We start from the raw sequence: 14,351 nt of genomic DNA, 5'->3' as shown, positions 1-14,351 counted from the left end.
GGTTTAGTGTGAAGGATTTGTAGGATTTGTACGCATTTGTAGAGCAAATTTAGAGTTCACAAACCAAGAGATCTCCTTTTCTCTCCTTTCTTATAAGTTTTTTTGGGAAATATCAGACTAGTGATTGGTTGGAGTTCACATAGAATACAATAAATTACAAAGACCCACTTCACTTGTATTATGGGGTTTGTGACAAATGCTCCCTAGTTGTTAAGTCGGATGATAGAATGTGTTAAGGTACCGAAATGCCCATATGATCTTTTTTTATTTTCTTTTCATTGCCCTTTTCTTTTAAAATCTAGTTTAATTTAGGTCTCATTTGGTGTACTTTTTTTAGAAGATCTTCTTATAGCTTTGACAGTTAAAAGACTTATTGAGCGTTTAACGTAAGATCTGAACAACCCGAAGAGTATTTACGAAAAAATGCACCAAAGGGGCCCCTAATCTCGATATTTCCCTAGGAAAAGATGCCTTGAAAGTAGCCTATCTCAAGGAACTGCAAAATAAATGAGAGAGGTAGCAAACAAAAGAAATCTGAAGGATTACTTTATCAATTTGAAATTATTACAAGCTATAAAGCCTGAAGTTTTGAATTTTTTGATAAACTTACATCAATTCAACCATTGATTAAAATTTGCAAGTGCTGCCATAATGTTTTACGATTAGCTGTAATTCATCTGCAAAGTCAAGCAAACAAGTCGAATTCCAAATGCCTATTCTAGGATTACAGGTAGTAAAACAAAAACGAAAAAGTGGCGATCCAGCCTGAAGCTTGCATTTACAGAGAGAAGTCCTCTAGCATGAATCAATCGTCACTATGGTCACCCGTATGCATGGTGATTTGGTCAGAGATGCCTTATCACCGATCAAATAAATAGGAAAAGTGTAATTTGGGGATTTAAAAAATTTTAAATAGCTGAATGAGAATCTTTTTTGAAGATAATTGAAGAAACGTTAACAAGGGATTGTTGTCTAACGGCTAAAGTTTACGGGGTCTTTATCACAAATTAAAGTATATGGGGTCTTTCTGATTAACCCCATAGTACAGAGGGGTCCTTATAATTTACCCTACATTATTTAGGGTTCACTCGGTTTCCAGGAATAGGTGCCTAAAATTCCGATTCCGACTATTTGTTTAGCAGGATTGGGATTCCAATTCCAAAGTCTATTAAGAAGTAAAGAACTTGTGACAAAAGCCTCCAAATCCTAGTATTCATAATATAATAAAATTTTATTAGATTAATAATAAGAAAATAATAAAATATTAATACATTAATAATAACAAACAAAGATAATAATAATAATAATAATAATAATAATAATAATAATAATAATAATAATAATAATAATAATAATAAAGTAGAAATAAATTATTAATATAATATAACTAAAGTAATAATATAATACTAACATATTAATTACTCAATAATAATAAAAAATTAATTTTAAAATAATAAACAAAAATAACATACATTAATTAGCTAATAAAAATAACAATATATTAATAAACTATTCATAAATTAATGATAAACACAAAGATATTAATTATTAAATACTAATAAAATAATAATTATATATTCATAAAATATTAATAGATTAATAATACAAAATTGAAAAACTTCAATTGATTTTGATTCCAACTCCTAATGAACCAAACAACAACAATCGGAATCCAATTCCGGTTCTTGATTAAACCAAATAGGCATAAGGAATAAGTGCTTCCGATTCCGATTTCTGGTATTTTGATTCCAATTCTGATTCTAGTCCTATGCACAAACCAAATGCACCCTTATTGTTGGTGTTAGTCCAAGATGCTTGAAGAGTTGTCTCCTTAAGGCAATGAACCTAACATGAATGAAGAAACATATGAATTGAAGAAATATATGTTTGAAGAGTCAGCTCCTTTGCACCCACACCCGGATGTAGCAGGCACGTTAAGTAAGCACAATGAGTGAGCATGTAATAGCTGTGTGACACATGTCCTAATTAATGTGTCTTTCATCCAAATATTTGTTCCATTAGACAGAAACTATCAATTATTTTATTATCTTTGTCAAAATAATTAAAAATAAAAACAATAAAAAAAGAAAACCTAAACATGTTGGGAATTGGGATTCACTTATGTTTTCTTTTTTTATTATTTATTATTTTTAATTATTTTGACAAAGATATAAAATAATGGATAAATTCTGTCTAATGGGGCAAAAACTTTTGAATGAAAGGCACATTAACTGGGATATGTGTTACACAGCTATTACGTGCTCACTCATTGTACTTATCTAACGTGCCTACTACATCCGGACTCCCATTTGTGACATGTTAGTCACAGGGTTAAAATTCCAACCTCTAGCATCTTTTAACTAATCGCCTATACATTTTGTAGCCCAAACTTTACTTCAGGTATACAGATAGCCACTTAAAATTTTATTAACCATTACCAAAAGAAAAAAAATTAGATACAAGGGAGGATGTAGCTCGTGTAATCCTCAACATGCTAAACCTGCTTTCATTAATCCCCATATTGGCAAGATAGTCTTCACATCTATTGCCTTCTCTATGACTGACAAAATATAATTCACATGTTAGAGTCAATATAGATTAACTTTCCTTAAGATGTAAATAGTTGACCATGGTTGATCATTCTTGCCCATCACGATTCTCCACCAAGACTTTATTATGACTTTCAATCTCCACTTCCAAAATTCCCTTCTCCAAACACAATTTCAAACCATCATATAAAGCTAGAAATTCCGCCTGGATAGAAGTATTAATACCACAAGAATTAAAGAAAGCAAAAAGTAATGAGTCACTTGAGTCTCTTATAAGACCTCCACCACCAATATTTTTGGATTGCCATGAGAAGCACACACTATTCACAGTTAACTTAATGTGATATTGATTTGGAAATTTCCATGAAACCCACCTAAATTTTTCTTCGATGCACGGTTCACATGTATGTTTAAGAGGTGTAGAATAGAAAAATCATGGTCTTGGACAGATGGAGCACTACTTGTATTTCTCAAATCTAGTAACCAATTTTTAATTTCTTGAATTAACACAGTAGCTAGCGGAAGAATCCTTACCTTCAAAAACACGTTCATATCTCTCCTTCCAAATAACCGAAAGGATATATGATTGAAGAATGAGTAATGCCAATGAGTTTGTGGGTCTGAGAATCCTTAATACAAAGGCTCCACCATTGGTGCGCCCTATTTATCACGTGTTGCATGGGAAAAAGAGGGATATATTATAAAGTGAACTAAAGCAAGACCATACCTGTGATCATCCAACAAAACAACTATGGCCTTGGTTCATGTTTCTCAATGGCAAAATCGATTTGGGACACAATATCCATTACTAGTCTGGGGTTCACATAACTTGCTAGTTATTCATTTGTTTTGAGGATCAGGAGTTCAGGACCAATCATATTATGGGTTTCATGATGAAGACATCCAGGGAGAAACCATCCTCTAATGTAATAGAAGTTGCAACTCTTCAACGCACAAAATAATAAAGCAAAATTTATGGTGCATGAAAATAAGTATGATAAATAAGAAGAATTTTTATAGACATATAAATCATGGTTTTTAAAAATGATTTGGAGATTGAACCGGTCAGGGGTCTGGTTATTGGGTCGAACGGTCTGATCGTTCGAACCCGTTTTGACAAAAAAATAAAAAAATAAAAAAAGGTCAAAATTGCTCGAACGGTTAACCGCTAAACCGGTCATCTGACCGGTTCCCAGTTTTTTTGGTCTGATCGTTCGGTCTGGTCCGGTCCGATTTTGAAAACCATGATGTAAATATAAAAAAATTATAAAACATTTTAGAAATATATTATTTTCCATCATCATCATCATCATTAAAAATTACTATGTACAAAACACATATACACTAATCTTTTAAAACATACACTAATAAAAAACAATTAAATAATATGATCTCTTTAATATGACTGATTAAGGGCCCATTTGGCGCATCTTTCCGTGCAGTATTTCGGTTGTTTACAAACTGGACAGACCGATTTTTGGTCTATTCCCGTTTGGTTCGCGGAAGATCTAACCACCAAAATACGGAGCACCGAAAAGACATGAAAAACCCATTTTAGGCTGATTTCGGAAAGCTCCAAATGAAGTTTTTCTCATCTTTCGCATTTTATTTTTGCATAGAAAGACATGAAAAGATGCACAGAAAGACGTGATACTGCCAAACTAGCTTTAGGCTGCTCAAATCTTTATGCAAAAGCACAATGCATCTTTTGACTATCAGAACTACCAGAAGATCTTCCCAAAAAGACGTGCCAGATGTGCCCTGAATTAACATACAATAAATATTAGTAAGCGCAATATCGTTAGAGTCAGTAAATAATGCTTGAATCAGGTGGCCAAAAATAACCAGGCCATATTGATCTTTGGTGTAAACAGTTGACAAAGTGGAACTCTCCAACGTATGGTCTTGATCCTACAAACACATAACACTAGAAAATTAAAGAGGCACCAAAATGCAATTGATCCTACGTCTCCATCCATGGTTTTCAAAACCGGACCAAATTGGATAGTCGGACCAAAAAAAGTAGGAACTGGTTAGGTGATCAGTTCCGTTTTACCCCAAAGCCATTAATTTGGCCAAAAACATTGGTTTGGTTAGCAAACCGCTGACCCGGGTGGTTGAACCATTTGAACCGTTCAGTGGTTTTGACTGTTCTTTTAATTTTTTGTATTTTTTAGTTAGAACGGATCGTCCGCTCGGTTCGAATGGTCACCTAACCAGTTCATTGTCCGGTTTGATTTTAAAAACCTTGTCTCCATCACAGGAGTAGGGGTCTGGAATTGGAATCGGAATTGGAATGGGCTATTCCGATTCCAACTGTTTGGTTGGACAGAATCAGAATCCTATTCTCATTCCTGTTGAAAAGGCATTTCCCCATTTAAGGGAATGACCATTTCCTGTCCTTCCCTTGAGAATGACATCCCATAACTGTTGATTCTAATTCTTATTCCCATTTTTGTCTGAACCAAATAGACTATAAAAATGGACCATTTTGATTCCGATTTTGATTTCAAACCAAATGAACCTCAATATTGTGGATGGTGATGTTTAGATATTGAAACATACAGGCTTCTTGATTTGCTGGTTTTTATAGTTTATCAGTCTTCGACCTAATTAAATGGCGATCCAAGTAGGGACGAACGTAGGTTCGCCTAAAAAATCCATCTAATAGAAGCTTGGCTCACCTCAAATACATAATGAGTAATGATAGACCTATATATTAATGGAGTTCGTCAACATGGTTTTGGTTTGAACCAAGAAGGCCACAGCCTGAACAAATTTGATTTGAAAGTCTAAACCCGGTCGGTACTCAATTATACCAACTTTACTCAAGGGCCACGTTCTTCCGATTGTAGTTACAGGCTTGACGATCTCCATTTCCACCATTTGGCCAACTTATAAGTTACTAAAATCAAATACGTTCTAACTATGATCCATATGTGTTGGATTTTAATGTCATTAGAGATTAAATCCAATGGAGTTTGATTGATTAATTACGTGACAAAATACAACTGCATATATGTTTTGAAAAATAACTTATTTTCTTACTAAAAACAGTTTTTTAACTTGTCCCACATTGGAAAATTACAAGTTTTGTTTTGGGTTTTTTAATAGGAGCTGATTGACACCCTTTAGAAATAGTAGAGGAGAGTATGGAGGCTTGATACCACGCAATGTGCCCACACATGTGTGTGCAGTGCGATGAGGCACTTTAGAAGTGCACTTTACTTGTAAAGGGTGGATTTGGCTTTTTGGTGCGATGCTGACCGTTGATGTGATCAATAGCCACGATTCGATCGGGTATGATCAAGATGCACAATTCAAAGTTAAAAGTCATTAACTGTTACTTACCTTTTAAACAATCACAATGCTTGAAATTGTGATTGTTCGAGGTTCCTTTCTTTGAATTAACACCTTCCTCTTCTTCATAACTCTTCAGAAACTATTTAAGGAGCACGAATCAAGCATTTCACACACAATTCAAAAATCACTTTCTCTCTCTCACTCTCTCAATCCAGTCTGTTACTCTCACAGAAGGTTTCTTCGGATATTCTTCAACTTTGCTAGTTACAGATTCTCGCCCAAGGCTCTATTGTATCCTGTGAACGGATTTACGTGTAACCCAACAACAAACTCGATGAAATTGAGGTGGCGTTTGATAAATTTGAGAATTGAAATCTGAAAATTTAAAATGATATTAAAAGCGTTTGAAATCTTAAAAGAGGCATAAATGCTTTTCTACTTTTTAGAGATTTGAATCCATAAGTTTGTTTGTGTTGGATCAACCCTTTACCATTTGAAATTTATTGATTTTACTATTTTAACCCTGGAACATACTATTTGGAAATGTTGAGTTCAATTTACATTATCTCAGAAAAAATAATTTTCGACCTTAAAATAATATTTGAAATAATACAAATAAAAAATAAAAAATTAATAATTACTTATTAATAAATGAAACAACTAAAATTAAAAAAAAATTAATGACTATAAAAATATTAAAATAATTAATAATTTACACAAATAAAAATTAAAATAATTTTTAAAAAATAATGAAATAATTAAAAATTACTAGTTAATAAAAATAATTAATAAATAAAAGAATTAAATTTAGTAAAAAATAATTAATGTTTAATAAAAATATTAAAATAATTAATAATTAATAATTAATAAAAATATTGTTATTACTCATTGAACCACCGCTGTTGCATGTTGTAGCGGTGGTGGCGGTGGTGGGAAGACAAGAGAGAGAGAGAGAGAGAGAGAGAGAGAGAGAGAGAGAGAGAGAAACCGGGAAGACAAGGGAATGAGAGAGAGCCATTGGTGCAACTTGCGGCGACTATGGCGGGAAGACAGGGCAGAGAGAGAGAGAGAGAGAGAGAGAGAGAGAGAGAGAGAGAGAGAGAGAGAGAGAGAGAGAGAGCGCCATTGCAAGTTGCAGCAGTGGTGGTGGAAGACAGGGCGAAGAGAGAGATGTATGAAGACGAGAAAGAGAGGTCGAATGGGGAGGGGTAGTTTTGACTTTTGGCCTCGTTTGAAATGCGTCTGGACGCGCTTAGTGACTGGCCTTAGTCTAAAAATTTCAGATCTAAACAAAGTTTTCAAACCCTATTTCAGATGCAACACCAAACAAAGTTGGCATCTGAAAAGCAACATTTTCATATTTAGACATCTGAAAAGTGCAATCAAACGCCACCTGAGTGGGAACAAATAACGTTTTAAAGATAGTGTCTTCAAACACACCTTAGAGCTTCTCCTCCAATTTTCAGATACCCCATTTCCCAACAATATGTTTGACCCTATAGAAATAGCAGTGTTAAGCTTACTCAAATGGGTGTGACTAGGCTTTCTCATTATTGTATCCAAAAGAGGTTGATTGAATGCAACTTGTATTGATATGTATTATGTGATGATTAGCCATGTATGATGATAAATACAATGAGAGAATAAAAGAAATAAAAAAAAGATAAATACAACAACAAACAAGATCTCTTGAGTTGATCTCAAACATTCAATTGATATAACCAGCGGTAAGGTGTAGTAACTATTTACTCTAACACCCCTAAAACACCGTTGTTTTAAAAGACGCATACACTTTGAGATAAGGCACATAGATTTTGCTTTAAGGTTTAAACTTCACAATATTGATGTGAGGCTTAGGTGGCGTTTGATAAATCTAAAAATTCAGATCTGAAAAGTTAAAAAGATATTAAATGTGTCTGAAATCTGAAAAGAGGTATAATTGCTTTTTTACTTTTAGAAGATCTAAATCCATGAGTTTGTTTGTGTTGGATCAACCCTTTACCATATGAAATTTATTGATTTTACTATTTTACCCCTAAAATATACAATTTGAAAATGTTGAATTCAATTTACATTCTCATAAAAAATAATTTTCAACCTCAAAATAATATTGAAACAATATAAATAATAACTAATAATTTAATAATTACTAATTAATAAATGAAATAATTAAAATTTATTAATTAATAAAAATAATTAATAATTAATAAATAACACAAGTAAATTTAATAAAAAATAATCAATGTTTAATAAAAAATATTAAAATAATTAATAAAAATATTTTATAATTAATAATTAATAAAACCATTATTGTAATTCACCAAAGTACCAAACCACCACTACTGCTTGTTGCAGTGGCAGTGGTGGTGGTGGGATGACAGAGGAGGGAGAGAGAGAGAAGACAGGGGGAGAGAGCGAGAGCGAGAGAGAGAAGATAGGGGGAGAGAGAGAGAGCCATTGAAGGGGGGAGAAAGAGAAAATGGCGGTGGTAGTGGTGGGAATACATGAGAGAGAGAGAGAGAGAGGGAGGGAGAGCGAGAGAAGACAGGAGGGGAGAGAGCCGCCGCTGCAACTTGCAACGACGGTGGCGGGAATACAAGGGGCAAAGAGAGAGAGAGAGAGAGAGAGAGAGAGCCGATGCTGTAAGTTGCAATGATGGTGGCGGGAATACGGGGTGAAGAGCGAGAGCGAGCAAGAGAGAGAGTGAGAGAATACAGGGGGAGAGAGAGTTACCGCTGCAAGAGTGGCAGGAAGACAAGGCGGAGAGAGAGACCGAGAGGGAGGGAGGGAGAGAGAGAGAAGTTGAATGTTTTGGTTTTCTAGGTTTGGGGTATCAAGGGTAATTCAAGTCATTTATGAAAAATTGTAAGGATATTTTGGACATTGGGCCAGCTCTGAAACACGTCTGAACGCATTAAGAGCTAGTCCAAGGTTTGTGATTTTCAGATCCAATTTAAGAGGTACAACCAAACAAGTGGCGAGGTCTGAAAAGTAGCATTTTCAGATTCAGACCTAAACAGTGCAATAAAACGACACCTTAAGACCTTGTTAGAGAAATATGTGTGCCTCAAGCCTTAATAAGGTGTGAGGTATAGCTTGAACCTTGAAGTATAAAAAGGTGCAAGTCTCAAGAATCCACAAATATTTAGTGATTTAATATAAAAATATATTTTGTGTATTTTTATAAAAATATAAAAATATATAATAAGAGCACTTTAGTAATTATATGCCAAATGAAAAATAAAAAGAATGAAAATCCAATAGGCCTAATCAAAATTTAGTTTCTCTTGGTCAAGTGGGAATTTTTTCTTATTATTCTAAATCTAGCATCCCAAATTTGTTATTTTTTATCATTTCTCCTCGTAATGTATTTATTTTCTATTTACTGTTTTTTTTTTGCATAGATCTAACCAATTAAGTTGTTTCATTTCTTCTAAATTAATTGCTGGGTGATTATAAATCTAATATCAACTATATGGATAATTCACCATAGGATCCCATTTGTGAAAACAATTTTGATGATGAAAAATTTTTGATAATCCTAAACATTATGATTGGTCATTTGAATAATTTCGGAGTTTTGGATTTTGAAACTTGATATGTAAGATGTTTATAATTGTTAGTTGATTAGCTATATATACATATTATTTTGTTTAATGTTTAAAGACTAGAACTTAATGTTTATTAACTTATATTTTATGAATATTTTCCCTATAACAAATGTCATTTTTATCATTTATAAATTTTAAATAATTTTTGTCTTAATTTTTTGAGGCTTAGGACACCTTTTTGAGCCACCTCAACTACACCTTTAGCCTCCTTCGAGTTGAATGTGAGAACCCAATTTTCAATTTGTGGAAGTTAATTTCAATATGATTCATGTATATATGAAATACTGAATTGGCAAAAAGATAGATGGCACCAATTTTATCAAACCAATGAGTGTGTAAGAGGGATTGTCATAGGATCGGAAAGAGATGAAATTCAGAGAAGAGAGAGCGCAGTCACATAAGCTCTGACATAGCAATCACTATACTATGATACTTGTTAATTTGTTATACTTGATTACACACTTAACGAGAGACCAGAGACCATTGATTTTTTTAGTAGACACCCAAGAAATGAAATTGGGCCCAGAAACTCTTTTCATTAACCATGTTTGCTAAAGTCAGATGATGGACATTGAACAAAACAACAGGGCAGGAGCGACAAAGTTCACCTGCTAGTCCAGCAATCAGGTTTATTTATTGGTGCGAATAGATTGACGATTTTACGTGCAAGCATTTCGTGTATGTGTGTTTGTTGGTTTCTTCGAGAAGCTGTCTTTGCTAATGCTTTCTCTCTCCCTCTCTGAAACAGTGAATCAAATCCTCGAGCTCTACCCCTCCTTTTTCCTACTGATTCTCTCTCTACTAAGAACTTTCTTCAAGCTTATGTAAGGTAATTAAGCTTCTGCAAATCCTAACCCAAATCCTAATGCTTTGGTTTTCTCTCATATCTTTCGTTCTCTCATGTTTTGCAGGTGGTTGTAGATGTTATGGGTTGATAGGATGACGAACATAGGAACATAGAACGCTAATCATGTACTTTTGTACACTGAACTACATAGAAAGTGCAGTGCGTATTGATAATATGAGTTTGATTTTGGTCAGGGCAAGCCCGTATTTACACCGTTCCAACAGTCTCTTATAACCTTGGAGTGAGAATATTTACCCATGAAATAAAACATATAAGTTGGAAGATATTCCCAATGCAAGACTATAAATGTTGTTTGAATAGGTTTTGCCTTGATGGAAGTCAGACTCTAATAATATATGGCCTTGTTGCCCATCATATTTATTTATTTATTTATTTTGATATATTATGAAGGGCTACACAATAGGGTAGCCCATCCCCCAACCCAGCAAGATTTGATCATAAGTCTCTGCTGTGACCAGCAGGAGGTCTTACCAATCAGCTGGTTGACACCTTACCTGCCCATCATATTTAAGGACCATTGTCTGGTGTGATGGTAAAACCTAGGACAGGCAAGCGTGAAAGTATGAGGTGGTGTGGCCACTTGGTTCTAAGGTGCAATAGGTTATTATATTCATTACTGGTGTCACGTCCACTTAAATAGTTGAGCCAATTCTTATTAGTTTGATCTAAGGATTAAAATATCGACACAATATGCTTGATACAAGGCTTATCATATGGGAAAATACGAGACATGCCACCTCGTGCATATCGTTCCAATACGCCACTATATCAAGTGTGTATCACACAGAAAAGTGTTTTACTAGAAAAAGGGTTTTAACGTGATCCTATCCTTTAAACCTAGGACGCATAAATTATCATGATAATAAATGAAATAAATTATCTTTTATTAAAATAAACTTTTATATTTAATCTGAACAAATAGTATATTCAATAACTCCAAGTACAAATTAATAAGAATAACATTCAAAATTATTATTTTATAAACCAATAAAATAAATAATTTATCACATCCACATATATATAAATGATTTTTAATTTCAATAAATTTATACAAATAAAAATAATATTAATAGAGTAATTACTTTAGTACTTAGAATTATTTATGTAGACTTGATAAATTATAATAATTATTTTATAAATTATTAATTAATATTTTAATTTGCATTAAATAACAATGTATTTATTATTACAAAGATAAAATATTGTTTACAAAATATTTAAGAATATAATATAAATTTAATCTATCAAATCCACTAATCTACATTTAAATAAAAATATAAGTATTTATTTAATAAGAATCATAAAAATTAAAATATTAATAATGAATAATTATTTTAGTAATTAAAATTTATGAATTTTCATATGATATGCATCTTCAAAATTTCATTTACATTTTATATAAACATACTTATTGTTTACAAAAGTGAAAGTATTATTTACTGAACACTTGGAAATTAATTTTTAGTTGATTTTTTGTTAATGTTAAAAATTGAAAGGGAAAATTCCTGATTAGTACCCTATACTTTGGGTCTAGTGCCAATTTTGTCCCCAAACTTTAAAACATGACAATCCAATACCTAAACATTCAAAATGCCACAACTTGATACCTAAGGCTAATCAACGTTAAGTGACATATGAAAAAACACAAATGCCCTTTAGGTGTCAACTAACTTTCTTTATCAACCATCCACAAAAGTAGATACACTTTTCATTATCTTCTTCCTCAAGAAAATGAAACATAGGTACAAGTTTCTGGATTCCACTCCACAAAAGTAGGACGAGTTCTTGTTTTGCAAATTGAGCAACTGTTCGTCCACTTAGTGCTCATCTTACCTTTGAACATAGCTGAGGTAGTAAGATAGCGGTCATGGCGAGGGTCATCAGCACACATCATGTTCTTGGCATCCCAGAATTGCTAGTAAACTCTGAGACAGTCAAAGCCTGCTATTGTTGAGAACCACATGAGGTCATGGGGGCAAATCCAATCATAAAGAAGTGGAGACGGGGGGAACGGAATTAATTTCACGACAAGCTTCCTCAAATCAGAGTTCAGCTGCTCAAGGAACATGAGACAACGGGTGACACCACTGATGGTTGAAGAGATCAAATGGTTCAGATCGCAAAAGCCAGTAGTAGTAAGCTTGAGTGCTGAAGCAAATATCATACAAAGCTTCATTATCAACAACCATACACTCATTTGTGTTTTCTACAAGTTAATAAACAGAAAGGGTTGCGTTAATTGTATGGCTTAACCACCCTATTCGAAAACCTTTGGGGAGGGGAAGAAAGAAAATGCGAGCATCATCCGGTCAGGCTACTCTTCCCTTATCTTTGAAATGAGCAAAGTACCCATTATCAGAACCAGTTCCTCTACCTAGAGAGTGACAAACTTGAAATCCTGAAGACAGTCACAGTTCTCAGCCTCCTTCCTCAAGACATCAAGAACGGAATCGATAAGCTCTGCAAGAACCATCTCTCTCTCTCTCTCTCTCTTCCTCCAGTCTTGTCTCTCTGTAGTAGTCTCTCTCTTCAAGATCTGATTTAGGTCATTTAGCACTGTTTTAGTCTCAAGGTAGAAGACAATGAACAGTGTTTTTAGAAGGATAGTTTTGACATTTTAAAAGATTAAAATCACACATGCCATCACATGATAGGGATAACTAACAACTACTAAGGGTAAGTACTAAATTGACACATTTTTAAAGTTCGGGTATTGGATTGTCGCATTTTAAAGTTTGGAGGCCAAAATGGCACTAGGCCCAAAGTACAGGGTACTAATCGGGAATTTTCCCAAATTGAAAATAGAAAAATGAAAATAATTGATATAATAATTCAAATATCATAGTTGTATATTTTTTGTGCCTTGGATTTTAATAAAATTAAAAATTGATGCATTATAAATAAAATTGTATAATATCTATGCATCCCATTATATCAATAATAATATATTTCTTCAGATATATCATTAAAATATACAATTTCTATGTACTTATACATTATTTATAGTTATTTTGACATTAAACTTGAAGTTATTAATATAATTATTGAATTTATATTCATTTCCTTAGCGTATCCAAGCATTTTTCATATTTTTCGTCCGTATCCATGTATTTCCCAAGTGTACCTGTATCAGTATCCGTATCCAAATTGTTTGATACAATACCCGACGCTGATACTTTAATCCTTGGTATAATCGTTCAGTCGATGAATAGAAACCAAGGGAACAGAAGTGAATGATTTTATTTTATCTTTTGTTTTCTTTCTAGGCAGTTAGGTCATCATGTTTGGTTCACTGCTCTAGGCCTCATTCTTTTAAATCTTGCTCATTCTAGGTAAGAATGAGCAAGAATGAATACTATTAGAGTGTTTGATTACAAAATTATTGCCATGGGCTACATTATTTTTAGAATGAAAAATCAGCCCATCGCACAAAAATTGAGGTAGCCTGCCTGCAGCTAGACCTGTTCATGGGCCGGGCTTGGTCATGTAATTAGGCCGCGGGCCTGACCTCGGGCCTAACACAGTAAGCCCGACTGTGTTACGGGTCGGGCTCGGGATTTGTCAAAAAAGCCTGGCCCGAGCCTGGCCTGGCCCGACTCAACATTATATATTTATAAAATACATAATATGTATTTTATATATTATATAAAATATATAAACAATATAATATTTATTGAAATATATATATTTATAATTTAATATTTACATTTATTTATTTTTTTCTTTATAATTTCTCATTCACACACACACACTCTCTCTCTATTCAGCCACTTCAGCAGTAGTAACAACATGGGTAAATTTCAGGCTCGGACCCAAGTTGTAGGCCAAGGTCAGGCTGGGCTCGAACTCGGGCCTTAGAAAAATCTGTTAATACAGAGTGAAAGTCCGGCCTGAGCCCGACCCATGAACAGGTCTACCTGCAGCTGAAAAATAATCATGCCCCATCTTGCTCATTTTCATTCTTTGAGGAAAATATGCCTACAAAACTGGTGCCATAGATGTTTACTAGCGCACTATTGT

General features: G+C 33.6%; 1 pseudogene; it reads right to left on the bottom strand.

Annotated features, from left to right (window-relative positions):
- Nucleotides 1-1,689: 1,689 nt before the first annotated feature.
- On the bottom strand, nt 1,690-12,804 carry LOC148876766 (tubulin beta-1 chain-like; annotated as a pseudogene).
- Between the last annotated feature and the right edge of the window lie 1,547 nt (nt 12,805-14,351).

Source organism: Nelumbo lutea, chromosome 1 (assembly GCF_056320005.1).
Source record: "Nelumbo lutea isolate HS-2025 chromosome 1, American lotus-T2T, whole genome shotgun sequence".
NCBI classification, from domain to species: domain Eukaryota; kingdom Viridiplantae; phylum Streptophyta; class Magnoliopsida; order Proteales; family Nelumbonaceae; genus Nelumbo; species Nelumbo lutea.
This window is presented reverse-complemented; position numbering and strand designations above follow the sequence as displayed.